The 26,619-nt window shown below is 43.8% G+C and overlaps 1 long non-coding RNA gene, 10 other non-coding genes and 3 pseudogenes across 11 annotated transcripts; 13 read left to right on the forward strand and 1 right to left on the reverse strand.

The window, feature by feature from the left end:
• Nucleotides 1-498: 498 nt before the first annotated feature.
• Nucleotides 499-661, forward strand: LOC145773448 (U1 spliceosomal RNA). Its single transcript, XR_014289829.1, has one exon. It is a non-coding gene; the product is annotated as a U1 spliceosomal RNA (small nuclear RNA).
• Nucleotides 662-845: 184 nt separating this feature from the next.
• LOC145772968 (U6 spliceosomal RNA) lies at nt 846-952 on the forward strand. The gene has a single exon (XR_014289393.1). It is a non-coding gene; the product is annotated as a U6 spliceosomal RNA (small nuclear RNA).
• Nucleotides 953-7,606: 6,654 nt separating this feature from the next.
• Nucleotides 7,607-7,780, forward strand: LOC145772906 (U2 spliceosomal RNA; annotated as a pseudogene).
• A 7,461-nt stretch (nt 7,781-15,241) lies between these two features.
• Nucleotides 15,242-15,415, forward strand: LOC145772907 (U2 spliceosomal RNA; annotated as a pseudogene).
• Nucleotides 15,416-16,269: 854 nt separating this feature from the next.
• Nucleotides 16,270-16,432, forward strand: LOC145773449 (U1 spliceosomal RNA). The gene has a single exon (XR_014289830.1). It is a non-coding gene; the product is annotated as a U1 spliceosomal RNA (small nuclear RNA).
• A 183-nt stretch (nt 16,433-16,615) lies between these two features.
• LOC145772970 (U6 spliceosomal RNA) lies at nt 16,616-16,722 on the forward strand. The gene has a single exon (XR_014289395.1). It is a non-coding gene; the product is annotated as a U6 spliceosomal RNA (small nuclear RNA).
• A 234-nt stretch (nt 16,723-16,956) lies between these two features.
• Nucleotides 16,957-17,150, forward strand: LOC145773550 (U2 spliceosomal RNA). The gene has a single exon (XR_014289923.1). It is a non-coding gene; the product is annotated as a U2 spliceosomal RNA (small nuclear RNA).
• An 857-nt stretch (nt 17,151-18,007) lies between these two features.
• On the forward strand, nt 18,008-18,170 carry LOC145773450 (U1 spliceosomal RNA). The gene has a single exon (XR_014289831.1). It is a non-coding gene; the product is annotated as a U1 spliceosomal RNA (small nuclear RNA).
• Nucleotides 18,171-18,353: 183 nt separating this feature from the next.
• LOC145772971 (U6 spliceosomal RNA) lies at nt 18,354-18,460 on the forward strand. Its single transcript, XR_014289396.1, has one exon. It is a non-coding gene; the product is annotated as a U6 spliceosomal RNA (small nuclear RNA).
• A 234-nt stretch (nt 18,461-18,694) lies between these two features.
• LOC145773551 (U2 spliceosomal RNA) lies at nt 18,695-18,888 on the forward strand. Its single transcript, XR_014289924.1, has one exon. It is a non-coding gene; the product is annotated as a U2 spliceosomal RNA (small nuclear RNA).
• An 854-nt stretch (nt 18,889-19,742) lies between these two features.
• LOC145773512 (U1 spliceosomal RNA) lies at nt 19,743-19,905 on the forward strand. Its single transcript, XR_014289889.1, has one exon. It is a non-coding gene; the product is annotated as a U1 spliceosomal RNA (small nuclear RNA).
• Nucleotides 19,906-20,089: 184 nt separating this feature from the next.
• Nucleotides 20,090-20,196, forward strand: LOC145772972 (U6 spliceosomal RNA). Its single transcript, XR_014289397.1, has one exon. It is a non-coding gene; the product is annotated as a U6 spliceosomal RNA (small nuclear RNA).
• Nucleotides 20,197-22,374: 2,178 nt separating this feature from the next.
• On the forward strand, nt 22,375-22,544 carry LOC145772918 (U2 spliceosomal RNA; annotated as a pseudogene).
• A 540-nt stretch (nt 22,545-23,084) lies between these two features.
• On the reverse strand, nt 23,085-24,424 carry LOC145771545 (uncharacterized). Its single transcript, XR_014289241.1, has 4 exons — nt 24,257-24,424; nt 23,936-23,997; nt 23,625-23,791; nt 23,085-23,183 (listed from the first exon to the last, which is right to left on the reverse strand). It is a non-coding gene; the product is annotated as an uncharacterized LOC145771545 (long non-coding RNA).
• Between the last annotated feature and the right edge of the window lie 2,195 nt (nt 24,425-26,619).

Raw genomic sequence — 26,619 nt, forward strand, 5'->3', positions numbered from 1 at the left:
ACTGACCGGCCGGCTTCAAGCGGCACGTGACATGCAGAGTCTTGCATTAGTTTAATAAATGTCTTGCATTAGTTTAATAAATGTGAGCAAGCAATGCTCAGAGGGCGACTTACCTTTCAAAGAATAGAATGCGATCACTCATCATATGATAGCATGTATGGCAGCGAATGAAACTGAGCTTTGCTGCAGGCCATTGGCTTGAAATAAAAACAGCATTCTTAAGAAAATTTAGCCCGCTATATATGGCGCTTGGTTAAGCTTCTTCATCATTCTATTTGAATACAAGGTAAGTGCGCCTGAGCATTGTTTGCTCTCATTTTTCAAACTCATACATTGTTCTTTTTCGAAGTAAGTGAGTGATCACAGAAACAGCAGCAGCAGCTGCTGAAGTGTCGTCGAAAGGTTCTGCTCACACACAAAAAAGGCAAACAAAAGCAACGGAGCAAAGCCGAAGAGAATCACGGTCCCAGAAGAGAGATGCTGACAGGCAACCAACTCATACTTACCTGACGAGGGTCTTCACCGTGATCACGTAGGCGGTGGGCCCAGGGCGAGACTTCACCATTGCACTTCGGAGAAGTTGACCTCTGCGATTACCCCAAATGTGGGTAACTCGGTCGTATAATTTCTGTTAGTGGGGACTGCGTTCGCGCTATCCCTTTTTTAACTCATCAACCGAAAGCGAAGAAGAAGAAAAAGCTTTTTCCATCCCCCCCCCCCCCGTACAACACATATCAAGCGTTTGGAGACCGAATTGTTGTCTTGTGTCCTGCTGTTGCGAGACCACAAGCTGAAAGCGAAATCATCTGAAAGCTTTTTAAGCGAATCAAAAGCAAGAGGTGAGCGTACTTGCTTCGGCAGTACATATACTAAAATTGGAACGATACAGAGAAGATTAGCATGGCCCCTGCGCAAGGATGACACGCAAAATCGTGAAGCGTTCCATATTTCTTTTAGTCACCGACTGGATGTGCATCCACAGTTCATCGACATGCTTTCTATGCCTTGTCCTTTGCTTGGATGCGACTTGATCGCGTCGTCACGCACGTGGTGTGCCCACGTTGCCAGGCAGTGGAGAACACCAGCCATTCGACAAAGTCGATTTCAAATGCGACCAGGACTGCCGGCCGGCGGACCGAAAGCGCCGCCGCGATGTCTAAACGTCGACGTCGTGGAGCATTGCTTTATCGCTTCTCGGCTCTCAAGAGCTAAGATCAAGTGTAGTATCTGTTGTATCTGTAGTATCTCTCAAGCTCTCAAGAGCTAAGATCATTCTATTTGAATAAGGTAAGTCTCACGAGCCTTATTCACTGCGAACGATTAATTGCGACCTGGTGGCTTTGGAGACATTGCTGCCAAAAAGCGACTAACAGCAAGCCTTGCTTTCCTCGCTAGAGCGAGCGAGTGAAAGCGACACCGGCCTAACTTTTACCAGCCTTTTTAGATTTTTTTTAAAGTCAGTTAGATAAATAAATAACTAGAAAGTTTAGAAAATAGCCTAAGTCAGCTAGATCAGTGGCCCCCTGCTGGGAACCACTGATCTAGGCGAGTAGTTAGCTTTTTTTCCCTCCCTAGATTTTTTTTTGGAGTCAGCCTTTTCCCCTTAAGGGAATTAGCTGATTGCCACGTAGAAAGTAGGTCAGGTGAGAATAGCCAGTTAGCTACAGCGAGTCTAGACAGTACGTGACCAGCTTTTAGGGTGTGGTCAAGACAGAATTTAGCTAAATTTTCCTTCAGAAGGAAAATTTAAAACTTGAAAAGCTTGGACTTTGGTAAGTCTTTGTTAATTCTTATATTTAAAATAACATAAACTAAACACCAGCTATACTCATGGGCGACTCTAAGGCCAACGAGTTTAAATATCAAAGAACCTTGGTTGTGCAAGCATCCAGCCAGTCCTGGCTTGATGTAAGCACTTTCATCAGTTTCTTTATGCAAGATGGCTTCCTTGCAAAGTATGGAAAGGAGCTAAAAGCTGTGCGTGCCAAGAGCCTGCGGCAGCACATTTTCACCGTCACGTTCTCAGCTTCTGAGAACGAAACCAAATCCGTGCTGATGGAACAGCTGGCGCTAGACCATCAGTCACCCGTGACCTATTCACACAAGGAAGTAGGTTACGTGATCAAAGTATGGCGACCGATGCCACCATGCGACGTGATCACATTATATCCAGTGCCAGACGAGTGGCATCTGGATTTAATTAATGAGTTTGCTTGCCAAGCAAACTGGGGAAATGTTTACCAGATGGTTAAAGGTAAACACAAGCAGCACCCCACCATCTGCAACGAGTTTCTGCATGTGTACCTGCAGAACACTAAACTCGCCAACATCCCAGATAAGGTGCAGATGTTTGGTGAATGGATCTCCATCACCAAGCCTGGAGAAGGACATTTGCCACTCTGCCAGATTTGCAAAGTCCGGGGACACCTAACATCAAAGTGCCCCACGAAACCGAAGAAGACCCAGGCCAACCCACCTCGAGACCGGGAGTCCAAGGCCGACCCACCCCGAGACCGGGCGCCTAGACAACCCAGGAAACAGGGACGCTCGAGAGAATCCATAAACAGAAGCAACGAACTCTTCTGCCAAAGATCAGAGGCCGCTTTCCTTGCAAGACAGGCCGAGAAGTCCAGACCGCGTTTTGCTGCATCCAGACCAAGAAAAACGTATGTGTCAGATTCGTCGCCAACCAGGCAGCAGCTCGCCTGTCATGTGTGCCGATCAACAGGCCGACACAAACCTGGTTGCAATGCAAGAGAAAAGTTCAGGGAAAAGAGTAGGAAGAGAAAGAACCCCCCCACGAGCGACGATGGCTTTATCACCGTGGGCAAAGGAGGGAAACACAACCCCAAAACCTCCATGCGCAGCATCTTCTCATCAGATACTGAGATAGCGGATAAGCCCATGTCCAACACAGAGTCCAAGACATCGACTCCAAAAGAACCCTTGCTAAAGCGGAGATCGATTGCCCAACCAGCATCTCCCAGGACGACGAATCCCAGAGACCACGACGCATCCCACGCCAGCTCCAAGGATGCGTCGGTCTCAGTTGACAATGACAACTCGTCAACTGACTCGGAGTCCGTTTCTTCGAGAGAGTCTACGCGGGCTGAACTGACCGGGACCTCTCCTCCCCATCCAAACGTCTTCAGTTCGGTGGGTGAGCTCACGGACTCAGACGGCGTCCCAGCCAACTACACGGTCTAGTCCAAAACTCTTAAACTTTAATCTGCTTTTTCTCTATCTATAATCATGTTCGCAGATACGGAGAGTGACGATTCGGACGCCGGACTGGGCAACCTCAAGGTTGGCTCAATGAACATCAACGGAATATCCAAGAAATTGCGAGATGTCAAAAACTTCTTTACATCTCACAGACTCTCTGTACTGGCAATACAAGAAACACACAGAATCCCCACCGATCAACTTGAGACGTGGGCACAACATAACAATTACACAACATACACCAACATAGAACCTGATAGAACCCCCTTCTATGCAGGGACAATGTTCATCGTAAAGAAGGACATACACGATAGGTCCGAAATCACACATCACACCATAGTACAAAATCGAATACATCACCTCAACATCAAATGTGGTAAAAATAACATAAACATATTCAATGCATACCTTCCGCAGAGCAACGGAGAGAGAAAGTCATGTTTTGAACTGCTCTCCGAAGCTATGCTGGAATATGAACATCAACATGTGGTCTTACTTGGTGATTTTAACGTGATACTTGATCCGTTAGACACTGCTAAGCCGCAATTTTTCTTCACTACACCGGATAAAACAGCATTTAGAACATTAATACGTCATAACCAACTGATAGACATATTCAGACAAGAACATCCATACAAAAAACTGTTCACGCGCCAAAACCACAACAGTAAGACCAGGATAGATAGAATATACATAAATGAACATACACTTGAAAATTATCATAACATTAAACATGAATATTTCACATCATCAGACCACTGCACATTACCAATAATTCATCTCCAATATCAACAACACATCAAATGGGGTGAATATTCATACAAAATCAATAACAGCATAGTAGAATATGCTCACGTCATAACAGAGCTCGAAACGGCTTGGGAAAATTGGATTATAAACGTACCACAAATAGAACCACAAGACATGCTTATAAGGTGGGATCATGGCAAGAAAATGTTGAAAAATCGACTGATGGAACTCTCGCAAGATGTCGCACTCAAGCGTAGAGAAGATTACAATCAAGCGAAAAATATGCTCCACACTCTGGACGCTCATCCGGACCACGTCCTGGAAGATCGTCGCCCGGAATTCTTGGAGAAAGTCAACAACTTCTACGATTATAAAGCAGTCGGATCGCAAATCAGATCCAGAACTATCCCAACTAGCGATGAAGAGCCATCTAAAAGCTTCTTCAAAGCAGAGGAACAAAATTGTAAAAGTAGCTCTATCACTGAGATACACGACGCAAACAACACAACACTCACCAAGAAAGAAGACATTCTCAAAGAAGTACACAGCTTCTACCACTCTCTATGGGGTGTAAAAGACAACATAAACTCTCAAGAACAAAACAACTACTTAAACATTCTTGGAGAGGCCAAAATTGAGGAAGACGCAGCAGAACAAGCGGAACAGCTGATCAGTCTCAAAGAAGTAAAAACCGCCATCGATTCTCTTAACAAGGATTCTGCACCTGGATCAGATGGTCTCGGCTCATTATTCTACCAAAAATGCTGGCATTTCCTGAAACACGACATTCTAGAGATGCTTACAAATTGCTACTTGAGAAAAACAATGACTCCCTCAATGAGAGAAGCAAAAGTGAAGTTAATCTTTAAAAAAGGTGAAAAAGAAAAGCTCAAAAATTGGAGACCGATCTCTCTGCTCAACACAGACTACAAGATCTTGAGCAAAATCCTCTCCAACAGACTCACACCCATGATCACAAACCTGATTTGTCCGAATCAGAAATGTGGACTGCCAAACCGCAGAATAGAGCATGTTACAATGAATATACAAGCTGCCCTGGAAGCTTCTCAAACTCAACACAGGGACTTGTACGTCATGATAACTGACTTTGAAAAAGCTTTCGATAGAGTTAGTCACTCCTTCCTCTATGGAATCTTGAAGAAACTCGGAGTAAAACCAATAATGATGAATTACCTGTCATTAGTTTACCACAAAACAAAAAGCAAAATAGAAATCAATGGAGCTTTAACAAAACGAATAAACGTTAAAAGGGGCATACGACAGGGTTGTCCCCTCAGCATGCTCTATTTCATAATCTGTGCTGACGTTCTCACCCGACGCATAGAGAAAAATCATCTGATCAACGGTTTTCGCTTTTCCAAGCTGACAATCAAAATCCAGCAATATGCGGACGACACCACTTTCATCACAAGAGACATTCCATCTCTCAAGGAAATCAACAAAGAACTAGCCATCTATCAGACGATGTCCGGCCAGAAAGTGAACCAGGGAAAGACCCAGATCCTGGCGTCCAAACCTGACCTGGCCCAAAGAGCTCAGCAACTCTTTCCAGAAGCTGCGATCTTGAACAACGTCAAGATCCTGGGCATCTGGCTAGGCACAAACAAAACACAACTTGATAAGATGAACTGGCAGACCGCCATCAAGAAAACTCAAACGATCGCCAACATCCACAAACCACGAAGACTCTCCCTCTATGGAAAGATCTCGATCATCAACACTCTCTTGGTACCCGTCACTTTGCATCTCAGTAGAGTGCTGATGCCAACGAAACAACACATCAAAGAACTAAACAAAATCCTCTTCGACTTCCTCTGGTATCCCTCACCATTCGAACAGCTCCAGAGAAGCAAGACGTTTCCTCCTGTCAAAGATGGAGGCATCAACATGGTGGACATCCAATCAAAATTTCAAACAAGCCGCATCGACAGAATTCGCCATCTCTTCTCTCTAGAAGACGCCACCGAAATCTGGCACGAATGGGCCATGTTCAATTTGAGTTACAGAATGAGACACATTAATCCTCATCTGTTCTCCAACAGCATTCCGCATGCCCCAATTCCAAACGAAATGTATGCGGACATCTTCAAGTCCTTTTGCAAACTCAAAGGCTTGAAACACGACTGGGAAAATACTTCCTACAAAAATATCTACATCAATCTGAAAACGCAAAATGAAAAGAAAATTGACAAGATTGATGAAAACGGAAAGAAGATTCCTTGGAATGAGATCCTCCTGAAAAACAAGGGAATCAAACTCTTCCTTCCACCTCACCTATCCTCCATGTCCTTTCGGATTGCACATGGAGGATACAAATGGGGAGATTTTAATAGATCAATACATTCCGACAGAAAAACAAACTGCAAATTCTGCAGAAAACCAGAAGACAATGTGGCCCACGTCCTCACCAAGTGCTCCTTTGCACAAAGAATATGGGAGCGCCTGAAACAACAATATCTTGACCTAACCAAGGAAGACATAGAAATAACAAAGGACATGATCCTTTACAACCAACTCCCTGGAGGACAAAAGAACAACCTGATCCTTCTTACCATGATGAATGTCGCCAAGCACACCATCATCCAAAAGAAGAAATCTCTGGACATAGGCGACACATATATACAGGACACAAAACGGTCCACCACTCAAGCCCTGTGGGTGATCATGACAAAAACGAAAGACATAACACAAAAGCATAACATTCCTTTGTCATCTGACATTTCTACTCCTTCCAAACCTCCTCCTACGGTCAGAAGAAAGAAGAAACAGTCGAGATCCACTCTTCAACCGCCCTCTCAGTCGTCCTCGGTGGTAGGGATGACTGATTGCAGCGGTGGATCTCACTAGCACAGTACGGTCGTAGATCATCTTTGAAGAAGTTTAGACAGCCAAGGGCGTAACAACCCACCTTTAACCCGTCCCTCTCACTCATCTGCAACGGCCTGATGCCGGAAGAGTGATTGCAGCGGGAGATCTTTAACCGTCCCTCTCCGTTGTCCCACTCGCTCTGGGATGACAGGATTGCAGCGGCCCATTCCAAGACGACTCTGGGGTCAGCGAAAGCTACCCTCCCTCTGGCCGCTCCTCTCTGGCATCTCCGCCAAATGAGGTGTCAGACTGCGGTGGCCCGTTTTCTCCAAACAGGTGCCCTTCTTGAAGCGGGCAACAAGAAGATACACACACACAAACAATTTCAAATAAAATTAAAATGAACTCTCTACCAAAATGCGCTAGTTCTTGAGCTTGACCCGCCATCTCCTAGACTGCTCCAAGATCAGCAAGAGGAAAGTTGAGACAGGCAGATCAGCTTGAGGCAGCCACTAACCAAACATTTACATCCACAGATTACCATCTACCGCGGTGGGTCCCTTCGGTCGTAGTGAGTCCCTCGCCTCCCTGGTAGGTATCTTCCATGTAAGTATGGTGTGCCTGCTGAGTGTTTGGGTGTGTGGACGGCTCCCGGAGCGGACGCACTAATGATGAGACAGGAAACAAATCCATTCCATATGGACAATTTGTAAACCTGCAAGATGTAGTGGTATCCATCTTGAACTCTGAGCGTTGCGCGAAAAAAAAAAAAAAAAAAAAAAAAAAAAAAAAAAAAAAAAAAAAATAAGATCAAGTGTAGTATCTGTTCTTCTCAGTTTAATACCTGGGACGCCCAGCATCGCTGGGCTCTTGTATTAAATGTATGTTTGAAGACGGGGTGTCGATTCAAAGCTCGCTTTGTCGCACCCACGGGTTGTCCCGGTATTGCAGTACCTCCGGGTTCGGCCCACATCCCACCTTCGGGTGGGATAAATGAACAATCAATCATTGAAAATGCGAATCATGGCTTTCGTTGTTCGTCGGTCTCATTTCTTGTGTTTTATTGGTCGTCGTGTGTATCATATGTCATTTTCTGTTCATTTTCATTCATTGCGCCGATGTTATCTACTCTCTCGCGTACGTGTGTGTGGTGTTGCAAATTTTTCGCTTGTTGTCGCGTGTTCTGCAATGACTCTCTATTGAATAAAAGTTCCTGTGCTGAGCAATTCAGCCAGCACAGCTGTGCCAATAATGCGACTCACCTTGTCAAACATGTGATGTTCTCCTACGCAGACACAAACTTCTTTTCGTCGCGAGTCGTGAACAAACCAACTGACTGACCGGCCGGCTTCAAGCGGCACGTGACATGCAGAGTCTTGCATTAGTTTAATAAATGTCTTGCATTAGTTTAATAAATGTGAGCAAGCAATGCTCAGAGGGTTTTTTTTTTTTTTTTTTTTTTTTTTTTTTTTTTTTTTTTTCTTCTTCGCGCAACGCTCAGAGTTCAAGATGGATACCACTACATCTTGCAGGTTTACAAATTGTCCATATGGAATGGATTTGTTTCCTGTCTCATCATTAGTGCGTCCGCTCCGGGAGCCGTCCACACACCCAAACACTCAGCAGGCACACCATACTTACATGGAAGATACCTACCAGGGAGGCGAGGGACTCACTACGACCGAAGGGACCCACCGCGGTAGATGGTAATCTGTGGATGTAAATGTTTGGTTAGTGGCTGCCTCAAGCTGATCTGCCTGTCTCAACTTTCCTCTTGCTGATCTTGGAGCAGTCTAGGAGATGGCGGGTCAAGCTCAAGAACTAGCGCGTTTTGTCAAAGAGTTAATTTTAATTTTATTTGTAATTGTTTATGTGTGTGTATCTTCTTGTTGCCCGCTTGAAGAAGGGCACCTGTTTGGAGGAAACGGGCCACTGCAGTCTGACACCTCATTTGGCGGAGATGCCAGAGAGGAGCGGCCAGAGGGAGGGTAGCTTTCGCTGACCCCAGAGTCATCATGGAATTGGCCGCTGCAATCCTGTCATCCCAGAGCGAGTGGGATGACGGAGAGGGACGGTTAAAGATCTCCCGCTGCAATCATTCTTCCGGCATCAGGCCGTTGGAGATGAGTGAGAGGGACGGGTTAAAGGTGGGTTGTTACGCCCTTGGCTGTCTAATCTTCTTCAAAGATGATCTACGACCGTACTGTTCTAGTGAGATCCACCGCTGCAATCAGTCATCCCTACCACCGAGGACGACTGAGAGGGCGGTTGAAGAGTGGATCTCGACTGGTTCTTCTTTCTTCTGACCGTAGGAGGAGGTTTAGAAGGAGTAGAAATGTCAGATGACAAAGGAGTGTTATGCTTTTGTGTTATGTCTTTCGTTTTTGTCATGATGACCCACAGGGCTTGAATGGTGGACCGTTTTGTGTCCTGTATATATGTGTCGCCTATGTCCAGAGATATCTTCTTTTGGATGATGGTGTGTTTGGCGACATTCATCATGGTCAAAAGAATCGGATTGTTCTTCTGTCCGTCAGGGATTTGGTTGTGGAGGATCATGTCCTTTGTTATTTCTATGTCTTCCTTGGTTAGGCCAAGATATTGTTGTTTCAGGCGCTCCCATATTCCTTGTGCAAAGGAGCACTTGGTGAGGACGTGGGCCACATTGTCTTCTGGTTTTCTGCAGAATTTGCAGTTTGTTTTTCTGTCGGAGTGTATTGATCTATTAAAATCTCCCCATTTGTATCCTCCATGTGCAATCCGAAAGGACATGGAGGATAGGTGAGGTGGAAGGAAGAGTTTGATTCCCTTGTTTTTCAAGAGGATCTCATTCCAAGGAATCTTCTTTCCGTTTTCATCAATCTTGTCAATTTTCTTTTCATTTTGCGTTTTCAGATTGATGTAGATATTTTTGTAGGAAGTGTTTTCCCAGTCGTGTTTCAAGCCTTTGAGTTTGCAAAAGGACTTGAAGATGTCCGCATACATTTCGTTTGGAATTGGGGCATGCGGAATGCTGTTGGAGAACAGATGAGGATTAATGTGTCTCATTCTGTAACTCAAATTGAACATGGCCCATTCGTGCCAGATTTCGGTGGCGTCTTCTAGTGAGAAGAGGTGGCGAATTCTGTCGATGCGGCTTGTTTGAAATTTTGATTGGATGTCCACCATGTTGATGCCTCCATCTTTGACAGGAGGAAACGTCTTGCTTCTCTGGAGCTGTTCGAATGGTGAAGGATACCAGAGGAAGTCGAAGAGGATTTTGTTTAGTTCTTTGATGTGTTGTTTCGTTGGCATCAGCACTCTACTGAGATGCAAAGTGACGGGTACCAAGAGAGTGTTGATGATCGAGATCTTTCCATAGAGGGAGAGTCTTCGTGGTTTGTGGATGTTGGCGATCGTTTGAGTTTTTTTGATGGCGGTCTGCCAGTTCATCTTGTCAAGTTGTGTTTTGTTTGTGCCTAGCCAGATGCCCAGGATCTTGACGTTGTTCAAGATCGCAGCTTCTGGAAAGAGTTGCTGAGCTCTTTGGGCCAGGTCAGGTTTGGACGCCAGGATCTGGGTCTTTCCCTGGTTCACTTTCTGGCCGGACATCGTCTGGTAGATGGCTAGTTCTTTGTTGATTTCCTTGAGAGATGGAATGTCTCTTGTGATGAATGTGGTGTCGTCCGCATATTGCTGGATTTTGATTGTCAGCTTGGAAAAGCGAAAACCGTTGATCAGATGATTTTTCTCTATGCGTCGGGTGAGAACGTCAGCACAGATTATGAAATAGAGCATGCTGAGGGGACAACCCTGTCGTATGCCCCTTTTAACGTTTATTCGTTTTGTTAAAGCTCCATTGATTTCTATTTTGCTTTTTGTTTTGTGGTAAACTAATGACAGGTAATTCATCATTATTGGTTTTACTCCGAGTTTCTTCAAGATTCCATAGAGGAAGGAGTGACTAACTCTATCGAAAGCTTTTTCAAAGTCAGTTATCATGACGTACAAGTCCCTGTGTTGAGTTTGAGAAGCTTCCAGGGCAGCTTGTATATTCATTGTAACATGCTCTATTCTGCGGTTTGGCAGTCCACATTTCTGATTCGGACAAATCAGGTTTGTGATCATGGGTGTGAGTCTGTTGGAGAGGATTTTGCTCAAGATCTTGTAGTCTGTGTTGAGCAGAGAGATCGGTCTCCAATTTTTGAGCTTTTCTTTTTCACCTTTTTTAAAGATTAACTTCACTTTTGCTTCTCTCATTGAGGAAGTCATTGTTTTTCTCAAGTAGCAATTTGTAAGCATCTCTAGAATGTCGTGTTTCAGGAAATGCCAGCATTTTTGGTAGAATAATGAGCCGAGACCATCTGATCCAGGTGCAGAATCCTTATTAAGAGAATCGATGGCGGTTTTTACTTCTTTGAGACTGATCAGCTGTTCCGCTTGTTCAGCTGCGTCTTCCTCAATTTTGGCCTCTCCAAGAATGTTTAAGTAGTTGTTTTGTTCTTGAGAGTTTATGTTGTCTTTTACACCCCATAGGGAGTGGTAGAAGCTGTGTACTTCTTTGAGAATGTCTTCTTTCTTGGTGAGTGTTGTGTTGTTTGCGTCGTGTATCTCAGTGATAGAGGTACTTTTACAATTTTGTTCCTCTGCTTTGAAGAAGCTTTTAGATGGTTCTTCATCGCTAGTTGGGATAGTTCTGGATCTGATTTGCGATCCGACTGCTTTATAATCGTAGAAGTTGTTGATTTTCTCCAAGAATTCCGGGCGACGATCTTCCAGGACGTGGTCTGGATGAGCGTCCAGAGTGTGGAGCATATTTTTCGCTTGATTGTAATCTTCTCTACGCTTGAGTGCGACATCTTGCGAGAGTTCAATCAGTCGATTTTTCAACATTTTCTTGCCATGATCCCACCTTATAAGCATGTCTGGTGGTTCTATTTGTGGTACGTTTATGGTCCAGTTTTCCCAAGCCGTTTCGAGCTCTGTTATGACGTGAGCATATTCTAATATGCTGTTATTGATTTTGTATGAATATTCACCCCATTTGGTGTGTTGTTGATATTTTAGATGAATTATTGGTAATGTGCAGTGGTCTGATGATGTGAAGTATTCATGTTTGATGTTATGATAATTTTCAAGTGCATGTTCATTTATGTATATTCTATCTATCCTGGTCTTACTGTTGTGGTTTTGGCGCGTGAACAGTCTTTTGTAAGGATATTCTTGTCTGAATATGTCTGTCAATTGGTTATGATGTATTAATGTTCTAAGTGCTGTTTTATCCGGTGTAGTGAAGAAAAATTGCGGCTTAGCAGTGTCCAACGGATCAAGGATCACGTTAAAATCACCAAGTAAGACCACATGTTGATGTTCATATTCCAGCATAGCCTCGGAGAGCAGTTCAAAGCATGACTTTCTCTCTCCGTTGCTCTGCGGAAGGTATGCATTGAATATGTTTATGTTATTTTTACCACATTTGATGTTGAGGTGATGTATTCGATTTTGTACTATTGTGTGATGTGTGATTTCGGACCTATCGTGTATGTCCTTCTTTACGATGAACATTGTCCCTGCATAGAAGGGGGTTCTATCAGGTTCTATGTTTGTATATGTTATGTAATTGTTATGTTGAGCCCACGTCTCGAGTTGATCGGTGGGGATTCTGTGTGTTTCTTGTATTGCCAGTACAGAGAGTCTGTGAGATGTAAAGAAGTTTTTGACATCTCGCAATTTCTTGGATATTCCGTTGATGTTCATTGAGCCGACCTTAAGGTTGCCCAGTCCGGCGTCCGAATCGTCACTCTCCGTATCTGTGAACATGATTATAGATAGAGAAAAAGCAGATTAAAGTTTAAGAGTTTTGGACTAGACCGTGTAGTTGGATGGGACGCCGTCTGAGTCCGTGAGCTCATCCACCGAACTGAAGACATTTCGATGGAGAGGAGAGGTCCCGGTCAGTTCAGCCCGCGTAGACTCTCTCGAAGAAACGGACTCCGAGTCAGTTGACGAGTTGTCATTGTCAACTGAGACCGACGCATCCTTGGAGCTGGCGTGGGATGCGTCGTGGTCTCTGGGATTCGTCGTCCTGGGAGATGCTGGTTGGGCAATCGATCTCCGCTTTAGCAAGGGTTCTTTTGGAGTCGATGTCTTGGACTCTGTGTTGGACATGGGCTTATCCACTATCTCAGCATCTGATGAGAAGATGCTGCGCATGGAGGTTTTGGGGTTGTGTTTCCCTCCTTTGCCCACGGTGATAAAGCCATCGTCGCTCGTGGGGGGGTTCTTTCTCTTCCTACTCTTTTCCCTGAACTTTTCTCTTGCATTGCAACCAGGTTTGTGTCGGCCTGTTGATCGGCACACATGACAGGCGAGCTGCTGCCTGGTTGGCGACGAATCTGACACATACGTTTTTTTTGGTCTGGATGCAGCAAAACGCGGTCTGGACTTCTCGGCCTGTCTCGCAAGGAAAGCGGCCTCTGATCTTTGGCAGAAGAGTTCGTTGCTTCTGTTTATGGATTCTCTCGAGCGTCCCTGTTTCCTGGGTTGTCTAGGCGCCCGGTCTCGGGGTGGGTCGGCCTTGGACTCCCGGTCTCGAGGTGGGTTGGCCTGGGTCTTCTTCGGTTTCGTGGGGCACTTTGATGTTAGGTGTCCCCGGACTTTGCAAATCTGGCAGAGTGGCAAATGTCCTTCTCCAGGCTTGGTGATGGAGATCCATTCACCAAACATCTGCACCTTATCTGGGATGTTGGCGAGTTTAGTGTTCTGCAGGTACACATGCAGAAACTCGTTGCAGATGGTGGGGTGCTGCTTGTGTTTACCTTTAACCATCTGGTAAACATTTCCCCAGTTTGCTTGGCAAGCAAACTCATTAATTAAATCCAGATGCCACTCGTCTGGCACTGGATATAATGTGATCACGTCGCATGGTGGCATCGGTCGCCATACTTTGATCACGTAACCTACTTCCTTGTGTGAATAGGTCACGGGTGACTGATGGTCTAGCGCCAGCTGTTCCATCAGCACGGATTTGGTTTCGTTCTCAGAAGCTGAGAACGTGACGGTGAAAATGTGCTGCCGCAGGCTCTTGGCACGCACAGCTTTTAGCTCCTTTCCATACTTTGCAAGGAAGCCATCTTGCATAAAGAAACTGATGAAAGTGCTTACATCAAGCCAGGACTGGCTGGATGCTTGCACAACCAAGGTTCTTTGATATTTAAACTCGTTGGCCTTAGAGTCGCCCATGAGTATAGCTGGTGTTTAGTTTATGTTATTTTAAATATAAGAATTAACAAAGACTTACCAAAGTCCAAGCTTTTCAAGTTTTAAATTTTCCTTCTGAAGGAAAATTTAGCTAAATTCTGTCTTGACCACACCCTAAAAGCTGGTCACGTACTGTCTAGACTCGCTGTAGCTAACTGGCTATTCTCACCTGACCTACTTTCTACGTGGCAATCAGCTAATTCCCTTAAGGGGAAAAGGCTGACTCCAAAAAAAAATCTAGGGAGGGAAAAAAAGCTAACTACTCGCCTAGATCAGTGGTTCCCAGCAGGGGGCCACTGATCTAGCTGACTTAGGCTATTTTCTAAACTTTCTAGTTATTTATTTATCTAACTGACTTTAAAAAAAATCTAAAAAGGCTGGTAAAAGTTAGGCCGGTGTCGCTTTCACTCGCTCGCTCTAGCGAGGAAAGCAAGGCTTGCTGTTAGTCGCTTTTTGGCAGCAATGTCTCCAAAGCCACCAGGTCGCAATTAATCGTTCGCAGTGAATAAGGCTCGTGAGACTTACCTTATTACCTTATTACCTTATTACCTTATTACCTTACCTTACCTTACCTTACCTCTCCGTTGTCCCACTCGCTCTGGGATGACAGGATTGCAGCGGCCCATTCCAAGACGACTCTGGGGTCAGCGAAAGCTACCCTCCCTCTGGCCGCTCCTCTCTGGCATCTCCGCCAAATGAGGTGTCAGACTGCGGTGGCCCGTTTTCTCCAAACAGGTGCCCTTCTTGAAGCGGGCAACAAGAAGATACACACACACAAACAATTTCAAATAAAATCAAAATTAACTCTCTACCAAAATGCGCTAGTTCTTGAGCTTGACCCGCCATCTCCTAGACTGCTCCAAGATCAACAAGAGGAAAGTTGAGACAGGCAGATCAGCTTGAGGCAGCCACTAACCAAACATTTACATCCACAGATTACCATCTACCGCGGTGGGTCCCTTCGGTCGTAGTGAGTCCCTCGCCTCCCTGGTAGGTATCTTCCATGTAAGTATGGTGTGCCTGCTGAGTGTTTGGGTGTGTGGACGGCTCCCGGAGCGGACGCACTAATGATGAGACAGGAAACAAATCCATTCCATATGGACAATTTGTAAACCTGCAAGATGTAGTGGTATCCATCTTGAACTCTGAGCGTTGCGCGAAAAAAAAAAAAAAAAAAAAAAAAAAAAAAAAAAAAAAAAAATAAGATCAAGTGTAGTATCTGTTCTTCTCAGTTTAATACCTGGGACGCCCAGCATCGCTGGGCTCTTGTATTAAATGTATGTTTGAAGACGGGGTGTCGATTCAAAGCTCGCTTTGTCGCACCCACGGGTTGTCCCGGTATTGCAGTACCTCCGGGTTCGGCCCACATCCCACCTTCGGGTGGGATAAATGAACAATCAATCATTGAAAATGCGAATCATGGCTTTCGTTGTTCGTCGGTCTCATTTCTTGTGTTTTATTGGTCGTCGTGTGTATCATATGTCATTTTCTGTTCATTTTCATTCATTGCGCCGATGTTATCTACTCTCTCGCGTACGTGTGTGTGGTGTTGCAAATTTTTCGCTTGTTGTCGCGTGTTCTGCAATGACTCTCTATTGAATAAAAGTTCCTGTGCTGAGCAATTCAGCCAGCACAGCTGTGCCAATAATGCGACTCACCTTGTCAAACATGTGATGTTCTCCTACGCAGACACAAACTTCTTTTCGTCGCGAGTCGTGAACAAACCAACTGACTGACCGGCCGGCTTCAAGCGGCACGTGACATGCAGAGTCTTGCATTAGTTTAATAAATGTCTTGCATTAGTTTAATAAATGTGAGCAAGCAATGCTCAGAGGGCGACTTACCTTTCAAAGAATAGAATGCGATCACTCATCATATGATAGCATGTATGGCAGCGAATGAAACTGAGCTTTGCTGCAGGCCATTGGCTTGAAATAAAAACAGCATTCTTAAGAAAATTTAGCCCGCTATATATGGCGCTTGGTTAAGCTTCTTCATCATTCTATTTGAATACAAGGTAAGTGCGCCTGAGCATTGTTTGCTCTCATTTTTCAAACTCATACATTGTTCTTTTTCGAAGTAAGTGAGTGATCACAGAAACAGCAGCAGCTGCTGAAGTGTCGTCGAAAGGTTCTGCTCACACACAAAAAAGGCAAACAAAAGCAACGGAGCAAAGCCGAAGAGAATCACGGTCCCAGAAGAGAGATGCTGACAGGCAACCAACTCATACTTACCTGACGAGGGTCTTCACCGTGATCACGTAGGCGGTGGGCCCAGGGCGAGACTTCACCATTGCACTTCGGAGAAGTTGACCTCTGCGATTACCCCAAATGTGGGTAACTCGGTCGTATAATTTCTGTTAGTGGGGACTGCGTTCGCGCTATCCCTTTTTTAACTCATCAACCGAAAGCGAAGAAGAAGAAAAAGCTTTTTCCATCCCCCCCCCCCCGTACAACACATATCAAGCGTTTGGAGACCGAATTGTTGTCTTGTGTCCTGCTGTTGCGAGACCACAAGCTGAAAGCGAAATCATCTGAAAGCTTTTTAAGCGAATCAAAAGCAAGAGGTGAGCGTACTTGCTTCGGCAGTACATATACTAAAATTGGAACGATACAGAGAAGATTAGCATGGCCCCTGCGCAAGGATGACACGCAAAATCGTGAAGCGTTCCATATTTCTTTTAGTCACCGACTGGATGTGCATCCACAGTTCATCGACATGCTTTCTATGCCTTGTCCTTTGCTTGGATGCGACTTGATCGCGTCGTCACGCACGTGGTGTGCCCACGTTGCCAGGCAGTGGAGAACACCAGCCATTCGACAAAGTCGATTTCAAATGCGACCAGGACTGCCGGCCGGCGGACCGAAAGCGCCGCCGCGATGTCTAAACGTCGACGTCGTGGAGCATTGCTTTATCGCTTCTCGGCTCTCAAGAGCTAAGATCAAGTGTAGTATCTGTTCTTCTCAGTTTAATACCTGGGACGCCCAGCATCGCTGGGCTCTTGTATTAAATGTATGTTTGAAGACGGGGTGTCGATTCAAAGCTCGCTTTGTCGCACCCACGGGTTGTCCCGGTATTGCAGTACCTCCGGGTTCGGCCCACATCCCACCTTCGGGTGGGATAAATGAACAATCAATCATTGAAAATGCGAATCATGGCTTTCGTTGTTCGTCGGTCTCATTTCTTGTGTTTTATTGGTCGTCGTGTGTATCATATGTCATTTTCTGTTCATTTTCATTCATTGCGCCGATGTTATCTACTCTCTCGCGTACGTGTGTGTGGTGTTGCAAATTTTTCGCTTGTTGTCGCGTGTTCTGCAATGACTCTCTATTGAATAAAAGTTCCTGTGCTGAGCAATTCAGCCAGCACAGCTGTGCCAATAATGCGACTCACCTTGTCAAACATGTGATGTTCTCCTACGCAGACACAAACTTCTTTTCGTCGCGAGTCGTGAACAAACCAACTGACTGACCGGCCGGCTTCAAGCGGCACGTGACATGCAGAGTCTTGCATTAGTTTAATAAATGTCTTGCATTAGTTTAATAAATGTGAGCAAGCAATGCTCAGAGGGCGACTTACCTTTCAAAGAATAGAATGCGATCACTCATCATATGATAGCATGTATGGCAGCGAATGAAACTGAGCTTTGCTGCAGGCCATTGGCTTGAAATAAAAACAGCATTCTTAAGAAAATTTAGCCCGCTATATATGGCGCTTGGTTAAGCTTCTTCATCATTCTATTTGAATACAAGGTAAGTGCGCCTGAGCATTGTTTGCTCTCATTTTTCAAACTCATACATTGTTCTTTTTCGAAGTAAGTGAGTGATCACAGAAACAGCAGCAGCAGCTGCTGAAGTGTCGTCGAAAGGTTCTGCTCACACACAAAAAAGGCAAACAAAAGCAACGGAGCAAAGCCGAAGAGAATCACGGTCCCAGAAGAGAGATGCTGACAGGCAACCAACTCATACTTACCTGACGAGGGTCTTCACCGTGATCACGTAGGCGGTGGGCCCAGGGCGAGACTTCACCATTGCACTTCGGAGAAGTTGACCTCTGCGATTACCCCAAATGTGGGTAACTCGGTCGTATAATTTCTGTTAGTGGGGACTGCGTTCGCGCTATCCCTTTTTTAACTCATCAACCGAAAGCGAAGAAGAAGAAAAAGCTTTTTCCATCCCCCCCCCCCCGTACAACACATATCAAGCGTTTGGAGACCGAATTGTTGTCTTGTGTCCTGCTGTTGCGAGACCACAAGCTGAAAGCGAAATCATCTGAAAGCTTTTTAAGCGAATCAAAAGCAAGAGGTGAGCGTACTTGCTTCGGCAGTACATATACTAAAATTGGAACGATACAGAGAAGATTAGCATGGCCCCTGCGCAAGGATGACACGCAAAATCGTGAAGCGTTCCATATTTCTTTTAGTCACCGACTGGATGTGCATCCACAGTTCATCGACATGCTTTCTATGCCTTGTCCTTTGCTTGGATGCGACTTGATCGCGTCGTCACGCACGTGGTGTGCCCACGTTGCCAGGCAGTGGAGAACACCAGCCATTCGACAAAGTCGATTTCAAATGCGACCAGGACTGCCGGCCGGCGGACCGAAAGCGCCGCCGCGATGTCTAAACGTCGACGTCGTGGAGCATTGCTTTATCGCTTCTCGGCTCTCAAGAGCTAAGATCAAGTGTAGTATCTGTTCTTCTCAGTTTAATACCTGGGACGCCCAGCATCGCTGGGCTCTTGTATTAAATGTATGTTTGAAGACGGGGTGTCGATTCAAAGCTCGCTTTGTCGCACCCACGGGTTGTCCCGGTATTGCAGTACCTCCGGGTTCGGCCCACATCCCACCTTCGGGTGGGATAAATGAACAATCAATCATTGAAAATGCGAATCATGGCTTTCGTTGTTCGTCGGTCTCATTTCTTGTGTTTTATTGGTCGTCGTGTGTATCATATGTCATTTTCTGTTCATTTTCATTCATTGCGCCGATGTTATCTACTCTCTCGCGTACGTGTGTGTGGTGTTGCAAATTTTTCGCTTGTTGTCGCGTGTTCTGCAATGACTCTCTATTGAATAAAAGTTCCTGTGCTGAGCAATTCAGCCAGCACAGCTGTGCCAATAATGCGACTCACCTTGTCAAACATGTGATGTTCTCCTACGCAGACACAAACTTCTTTTCGTCGCGAGTCGTGAACAAACCAACTGACTGACCGGCCGGCTTCAAGCGGCACGTGACATGCAGAGTCTTGCATTAGTTTAATAAATGTCTTGCATTAGTTTAATAAATGTGAGCAAGCAATGCTCAGAGGGCGACTTACCTTTCAAAGAATAGAATGCGATCACTCATCATATGATAGCATGTATGGCAGCGAATGAAACTGAGCTTTGCTGCAGGCCATTGGCTTGAAATAAAAACAGCATTCTTAAGAAAATTTAGCCCGCTATATATGGCGCTTGGTTAAGCTTCTTCATCATTCTATTTGAATACAAGGTAAGTGCGCCTGAGCATTGTTTGCTCTCATTTTTCAAACTCATACATTGTTCTTTTTCGAAGTAAGTGAGTGATCACAGAAACAGCAGCAGCTGCTGAAGTGTCGTCGAAAGGTTCTGCTCACACACAAAAAAGGCAAACAAAAGCAACGGAGCAAAGCCGAAGAGAATCACGGTCCCAGAAGAGAGATGCTGACAGGCAACCAACTCATACTTACCTGACGAGGGTCTTCACCGTGATCACGTAGGCGGTGGGCCCAGGGCGAGACTTCACCGTTGCACTTCGGAGAAGTTGACCTCTGCGATTACCCCAAATGTGGGTAACTCGGTCGTATAATTTCTGTTAGTGGGGACTGCGTTCGCGCTATCCCTTTTTTAACTCATCAACCGAAAGCGAAGAAGAAGAAAAAGCTTTTTCCATCCCCCCCCCCCCCGTACAACACATATCAAGCGTTTGGAGACCGAATTGTTGTCTTGTGTCCTGCTGTTGCGAGACCACAAGCTGAAAGCGAAATCATCTGAAAGCTTTTTAAGCGAATCAAAAGCAAGAGGTGAGCGTACTTGCTTCGGCAGTACATATACTAAAATTGGAACGATACAGAGAAGATTAGCATGGCCCCTGCGCAAGGATGACACGCAAAATCGTGAAGCGTTCCATATTTCTTTTAGTCACCGACTGGATGTGCATCCACAGTTCATCGACATGCTTTCTATGCCTTGTCCTTTGCTTGGATGCGACTTGATCGCGTCGTCACGCACGTGGTGTGCCCACGTTGCCAGGCAGTGGAGAACACCAGCCATTCGACAAAGTCGATTTCAAATGCGACCAGGACTGCCGGCCGGCGGACCGAAAGCGCCGCCGCGATGTCTAAACGTCGACGTCGTGGAGCATTGCTTTATCGCACTTCATTTCTGTTTAGTTGATTGCCACTGAATTAAGCTAATGTGACTGTAGCTTTTTAAGAAAAAGATGTGTTCCATATAACCATATTCTGTTTGTGAATCTTAAATTTTTGTCTATACAATTGTGGCACGAAGCAGCTAAATCCGTTTTCGGGATTTTGCTTTACTTCGTTACGTACCACAAACCTAAGTTGTTTCTGATAGAACAGAAGGGTCGACTTGCCTTCGCTGAGCACCCCAACATCCAGTAGCTCCCACTCTCGCTCGCTAGCGACCCTCCCCCGCACAACAATAGGCGAGGCGTTTTACTGCACATCAAAATTCACAATTGGAAATTCATCAGTTACAAATAAAGCAAAACTTCGCCAGGAAAGTAGACAGTTTGGATAAAGAAACTTGCCAGTACAAGTACAAAAGTAGCCTACACAGTTTTCAGCCATTCGGAAAAATTAAAGACAAAAAAGCTCAAGAAAAATTCATCTACAATCAACAAAGAAGACTAGCTTAATAATCAACCCCTACCCAATCAACGGAAAAGACTTCAGTACCCAACCTCTACCCTTGTTAACCTTTCCCACCCTTAGCAAGCACCGGGATTCGCAATTCCAGCCCGGTCTTGTTACCCTCCATCTTTACCCCGAAGACAGTATTTTTTAGCTTAAGAAGAAAGAAGGACAGAAAGACTGTAAAACTGTAATTATTTGTGTTTTATTTCCATTTTAATAACCTTTATTCGTAAATTTAAAAACAATTGCAATATTTAAAAAAAAAAAAATCCTAGCCTAATTTTTGACCTTCTCTGTACCAATATTGTCTCTCAATTTTTACCAATTTCAATAATTTTAGTTAATTTGTATAACCAGCCTGTTGTGTCTTCAAATTTTTGTAAAAATAAGTTATTTTGCCCATTTAATTACCCAAATTCCACCCATTTTGATTATTTTCTTCATAGCTTTTTAGCATCAATTTAAAAAAAAAAACCTAGTGTTGCCAGTTCTCCCCAAATTCAATTCCGTATTCTCTCTTTTTAAGCTTGAATTACGTGTCGTTTTTAATTGTTTTATACTGAATCCTTAATCGTTGATCCGAAACCATTTAACTGATTTATTTCCAATCAATTGTAACGACTATTGGCGTATTATATTATATTTAATTGTTGTATTTTATTAATCGTCGCAGGGTCACTCTGCTAGCTGGAGTAAAGTTTACGAACTGACGTCACAATTGTACTCCTGAAAAACAAGGGAATCAAACTCTTCCTTCCACCTCACCTATCCTCCATGTCCTTTCGGATTGCACATGGAGGATACAAATGGGGAGATTTTAATAGATCAATACATTCCGACAGAAAAACAAACTGCAAATTCTGCAGAAAACCAGAAGACAATGTGGCCCACATCCTCACCAAGTGCTCCTTTGCACAAGGAATATGGGAGCGCCTGAAACAACAATATCTTGACCTAACCAAGGAAGACATAGAAATAACAAAGGACATGATCCTTTACAACCAACTCCCTGGAGGACAAAAGAACAACCTGATCCTTCTTACCATGATGAATGTCGCCAAGCACACCATCATCCAAAAGAAGAAATCTCTGAACATAGGCGACACATATATACAGGACACAAAACGGTCCACCACTCAAGCCCTGTGGGTGATCATGACAAAAACGAAAGACATAACACAAAAACATAACATTCCTTTGTCATCTGACATTTCTACTCCTTCCAAACCTCCTCCTACGGTCAGAAGAAAGAAGAAACAGTCGAGATCCACTCTTCAACCGCCCTCTCAGTCATCCTCGGTGGTAGGGATGACTGATTGCAGCGGTGGGTCTCACTAGCACAGTACGGTCGTCAAATGCGACCAGGACTGCCGGCCGGCGGACCGAAAGCGCCGCCGCGATGTCTAAACGTCGACGTCGTGGAGCATTGCTTTATCGCTTCTCGGCTCTCAAGAGCTAAGATCAAGTGTAGTATCTGTTCTTCTCAGTTTAATACACTGTTAAAAAATTTTACTGTCCTTTGGACAGGCAGCAAAATAACTTCCTAAGTAGTAATTTTATTTACTGTAATGGAAGTATTTTTACTTCCGTTGACAGTCATATTTTTAATGTTTCTGATCAGTAAAAATACTGCTCTGGATAGTCATTTTTTAAATGTTTCTGATCAGTAAAATTACTGCTCTGGATAGTCATTTTTTAAATGTTTCTGATCAGTAAAATTACTGGTCTGGATAGTCATTTTTTAAATGTTTCTGATCAGTAGAATTACTGCTCCGGATAGTCATTTTTTAAATGTTTCTGATCAGTAACATTACTGCTCTGGACAGGCAGCAAAATAACTTTCCGAATAGTTTTTGTGACAAACGGCATTATGAGAGTAAAATGACTTTCTCTACAAGTAAATATTACACACGTGCATTTGCAGATATAAATTTATTGTGTACAGCAGACCTCACTGGCGACAATGTTTTACAATATATTTCTCAAGATGTTACAAGTATAGCTATTTGTTTGATGTTTCACGAACACGTGAATTCGCTTTTTTAACTGCAGAGTTCAGCCGAGGCTACATTTCGGCGAAGCATGAAGCAGCAGCGACTGAACAGTGAATTTCTTGACTTGCTTCAATCTTCATAACAAACATCCCTGCCGAAGCATCACCTCGTTGCACAGTCGGAGTACTTTAGGGTGCACATCCCACTTTTTCTTGTCATGACGGATGACCCCAATGCGAGCAAAGTATCTGAGGAAACAACACAAGTTATATCAGTGAATCTTTTCAAATTTGACTGTGATATTTAGCAATGTTTGTAACTACACCACAATACCATCGTGTAGTGAAACCTTCAAATTGATCAGAATGCGTTGTCACTTCCACAAACCTTAGAATAATCGTCATCCTCTGGAGTTGTGGCTTGGAACTTGCGTACATAACTAGTATTAACAGTTTAACACCTCTAATAATCAGTCGGGATGGCCGAGTGGTCTAAGACGCAATCCCTCCGGTAATGGGCGCAGTTCTTACTAGCTGCAGTAGAGAGACACTGTCAAGAACTTCGTGGATTTGAATCCCACTCCAGACCAGCTTGTCACTGGTATGAATGACTTTGTGAAGGAGGGAGTTCCATTATTGTTATTCCTTAGCTCATACATAAACAATTAAACACATTACAGGTTTACATACCTCTGTATAAACTCCAGACTTGCAGCTGCACTATCTGGATATGACATTGCAAAGACGTAATATGAGCAGAAGAAGTAAGCCAGCGCTACAAAAAAACGACTTGGTTTCCATTGCAAGGTTGCCTTCGATGAATACGAGAAACTTCACTGCACTGGCAAGAGTGGGCCCTGCAGATGCAATGAGGCACAAATGAAACTACGAAGACTGAAATTAGTGCACATTTACATTTACCAACTTCATATTTAGGTGAGCAATTCAAAAGTTCACTTGTACATCAGTCAAAATTGTACAAACGCTCATTCACAACTTACCAAAACACACAATTATTGGATGCTGGTACACGAGTTTCTTCAAACTGGGAGATAGCTGAATCCTACAAATTGAATTCAACATTTTTAAGATATTGAAAATAATACAAACATTGTCAAACACTCATATAGCCGCACTCTTATCGCTAAGAAGGCAATGAAATAGAATTTATTAGCAGTAGTAGCATGGTGTTCATATCACACAAGTTATATATAAGCTATATATAAATTTGCAAAGTATGTGTCGGATGTTCTTCCGGGAATGGGAAGGTTGGGTATTAAAAAATCTGTGTTTGCAAGTAAATAATAATAGATGTACGTTACCTCAAAGCATTGATAAATCGCTGAGCAATCTTCTTTAAAATATGTTGTAATCAGTTCCACTAATCCCACTGAGATGGGCAAGTTGTCTCCCAGCCGCCAGTTGTCTCCCGGCACATCATAAATGCACAAGGATAATATCCAAGTATCAAGTTATTCAATGAAATGAAATACAACACATGCTCAGGAAAGCATGAAAAAACCTAAATTGGTTTAAAACATGTATTATGAGACGTTGTCACGAATAATACCAGTAATAAGTACTGGTCCTCTTCCTGTAGCCTAATGGGGATTTTTCCTTCTTGATCTTTGGCCAGGGCTGAGGGTCTATCGTTTACCACCCTGGACCTGCTGCTCAAATTATTCACGCTGGTCACACACGAAAGATCAGCCTACCACAAGTTTTATCACCACAGCTGGATAAACCACTCAATTATTTAGTTCTCACTTTTTAACAGTCCTGGGCATTGACTAGGCCTATAAACTGCAACTGACGGCAGAGGTTTCACTCTGAGGTAAAATGGAGTTGCATCTCAAATGTCGTTACTCCCTGGCTACTCATGGGCAAGGCGTAGCACCAGATATGGCAGATATACTCTCTAGTTAGGGTCACAGCTTGTTTTTTTAAAACTGTGTAGGCTACCTAATATTTTCTCATTTTGAAGACAGTTGCAGCAGCCATGCCTAGTAATCTTTTGGCAGTGGCTATTTGACCGGCGCCGGTCTTTGAATCTGAAACACTATTTGACCAGTTATGACATCACTATACAGGCACCTTTTTTTTTTCTCTTACAAAGCACGTATATAAGTTCTAAATTCGACAATTTTATTCAACTTGATCCGTGGCGCGTGCGATACTTCGCCGACTCCTATTCTAGAGGGAATGAGTTCGGTACTACCCGGAAGCATTCTTTTTTTTTTTTAACTAAATTTTGACCCAAAGTGCATTTTGTAGTCAATTTTTAATTTGAGTTGCATTACATTTACATACTATTACCATTTTTTTAAAAGAAGCATTGTATATATCTAACTTGTTGAGAGCAAAAGTGTAATGCTTCGTTCGGCACACACGGTCACATCAATCAATCATTTTATTTTTGTCATTAACGCGTCCGGGACAAAAAAGATACTAACTACAAAAATCGATATAGACCTACCAGCACGTTAATGAACGGGAAAAGGTGGCAAACCCTTGAAAGGTTTAAAACGTGCCTGAATGAAAAATTATGTAGTAGGCTATATATCAGTAGTTAGCACGGCCACAAACGGAAAATTACCCAGAGAAATTCTCAAATTCCCGCCAATTTAAAAAATTCTAACTTTATAATATTACTCACATTTGAAAAGACATAAGAAATTGGGCTGTAGGCAACTGAAATTAAAAATTGACTACAAAAATGCACTTCGGGTCAAAATTTAGTTAAAGAAAAAAGAACGCTTCCGGGTAGTATCAAACTCATTCCCTCTAGAATAGAAGCCGGCGAAGTACCGTATCGCATGCACCACGTATCGAGTTGAATAAACTTGTCGAATTTAGAACTTATATACGCGCTTCTCGTCTTTTGCTTTGAAAGAGAAAAAGGTGCCTGTATACTATAGTAATGTCATGACCGGTCAAATAGTGTTTCAGATTCAAAGACCGGCGCCGGTCAAATAGCCACTGCCTAATCTTTTTATAGTACGATTCCAACACTGGATCTTCCAATCCAGAGTCCGAATGCTAGAAGCTACTACAACAGAGCTCGACTACTTCAACATTGTGTGTTCAGTAGGCTACAATACTGGTATACCGGGAAGATGTGTTAGGTAGTTCTTCACATTGACTCAGGGGTGCAGTGGTTAGAAAATTGTAGGGAGGGGCAGAGCCTCACTGCATTGACTGACAGACCGACCTGCCTGATCTAAGTCATTGTTGTTCAGTGCATATTGCTTAACTATGTAATTTCGTAGCAGTTTAATGCAGTTAACTTACTAAAAGCATCGAAATAAATTAATTTCAATGGTACGCTAATATTGTTCTCATTTGTCCATGGTAAACATAAAAAAAATCAGCAAAGATACCATTTGTAGGATTAAACTTGTTACCTGTTCAGTGATACAGGTTTAACGATGCTACTTTTGCTATTGACACGCTTCCTCTGTCTATCTGAAACTTATGACTGCAACAAAACCAGCTGTAACTAAGTTACTGCACTATTCCTGCAACCATGCTTGATGCTTGCATCCTTGCACATGCTCAGTTGTCAGACTCAGTGTTGCCAGATGCTTAGCACCAAAAAGTAAATAAAATTTCACCAGATTGCATACAACTTCACCAGATATGTAAAACACCCTAAATAAAACAATTTCGCCTAAAAATACAAATA

This window comes from Aplidium turbinatum, chromosome 6, assembly GCF_918807975.1.
Source record: "Aplidium turbinatum chromosome 6, kaAplTurb1.1, whole genome shotgun sequence".
NCBI lineage: Eukaryota > Metazoa > Chordata > Ascidiacea > Aplousobranchia > Polyclinidae > Aplidium > Aplidium turbinatum.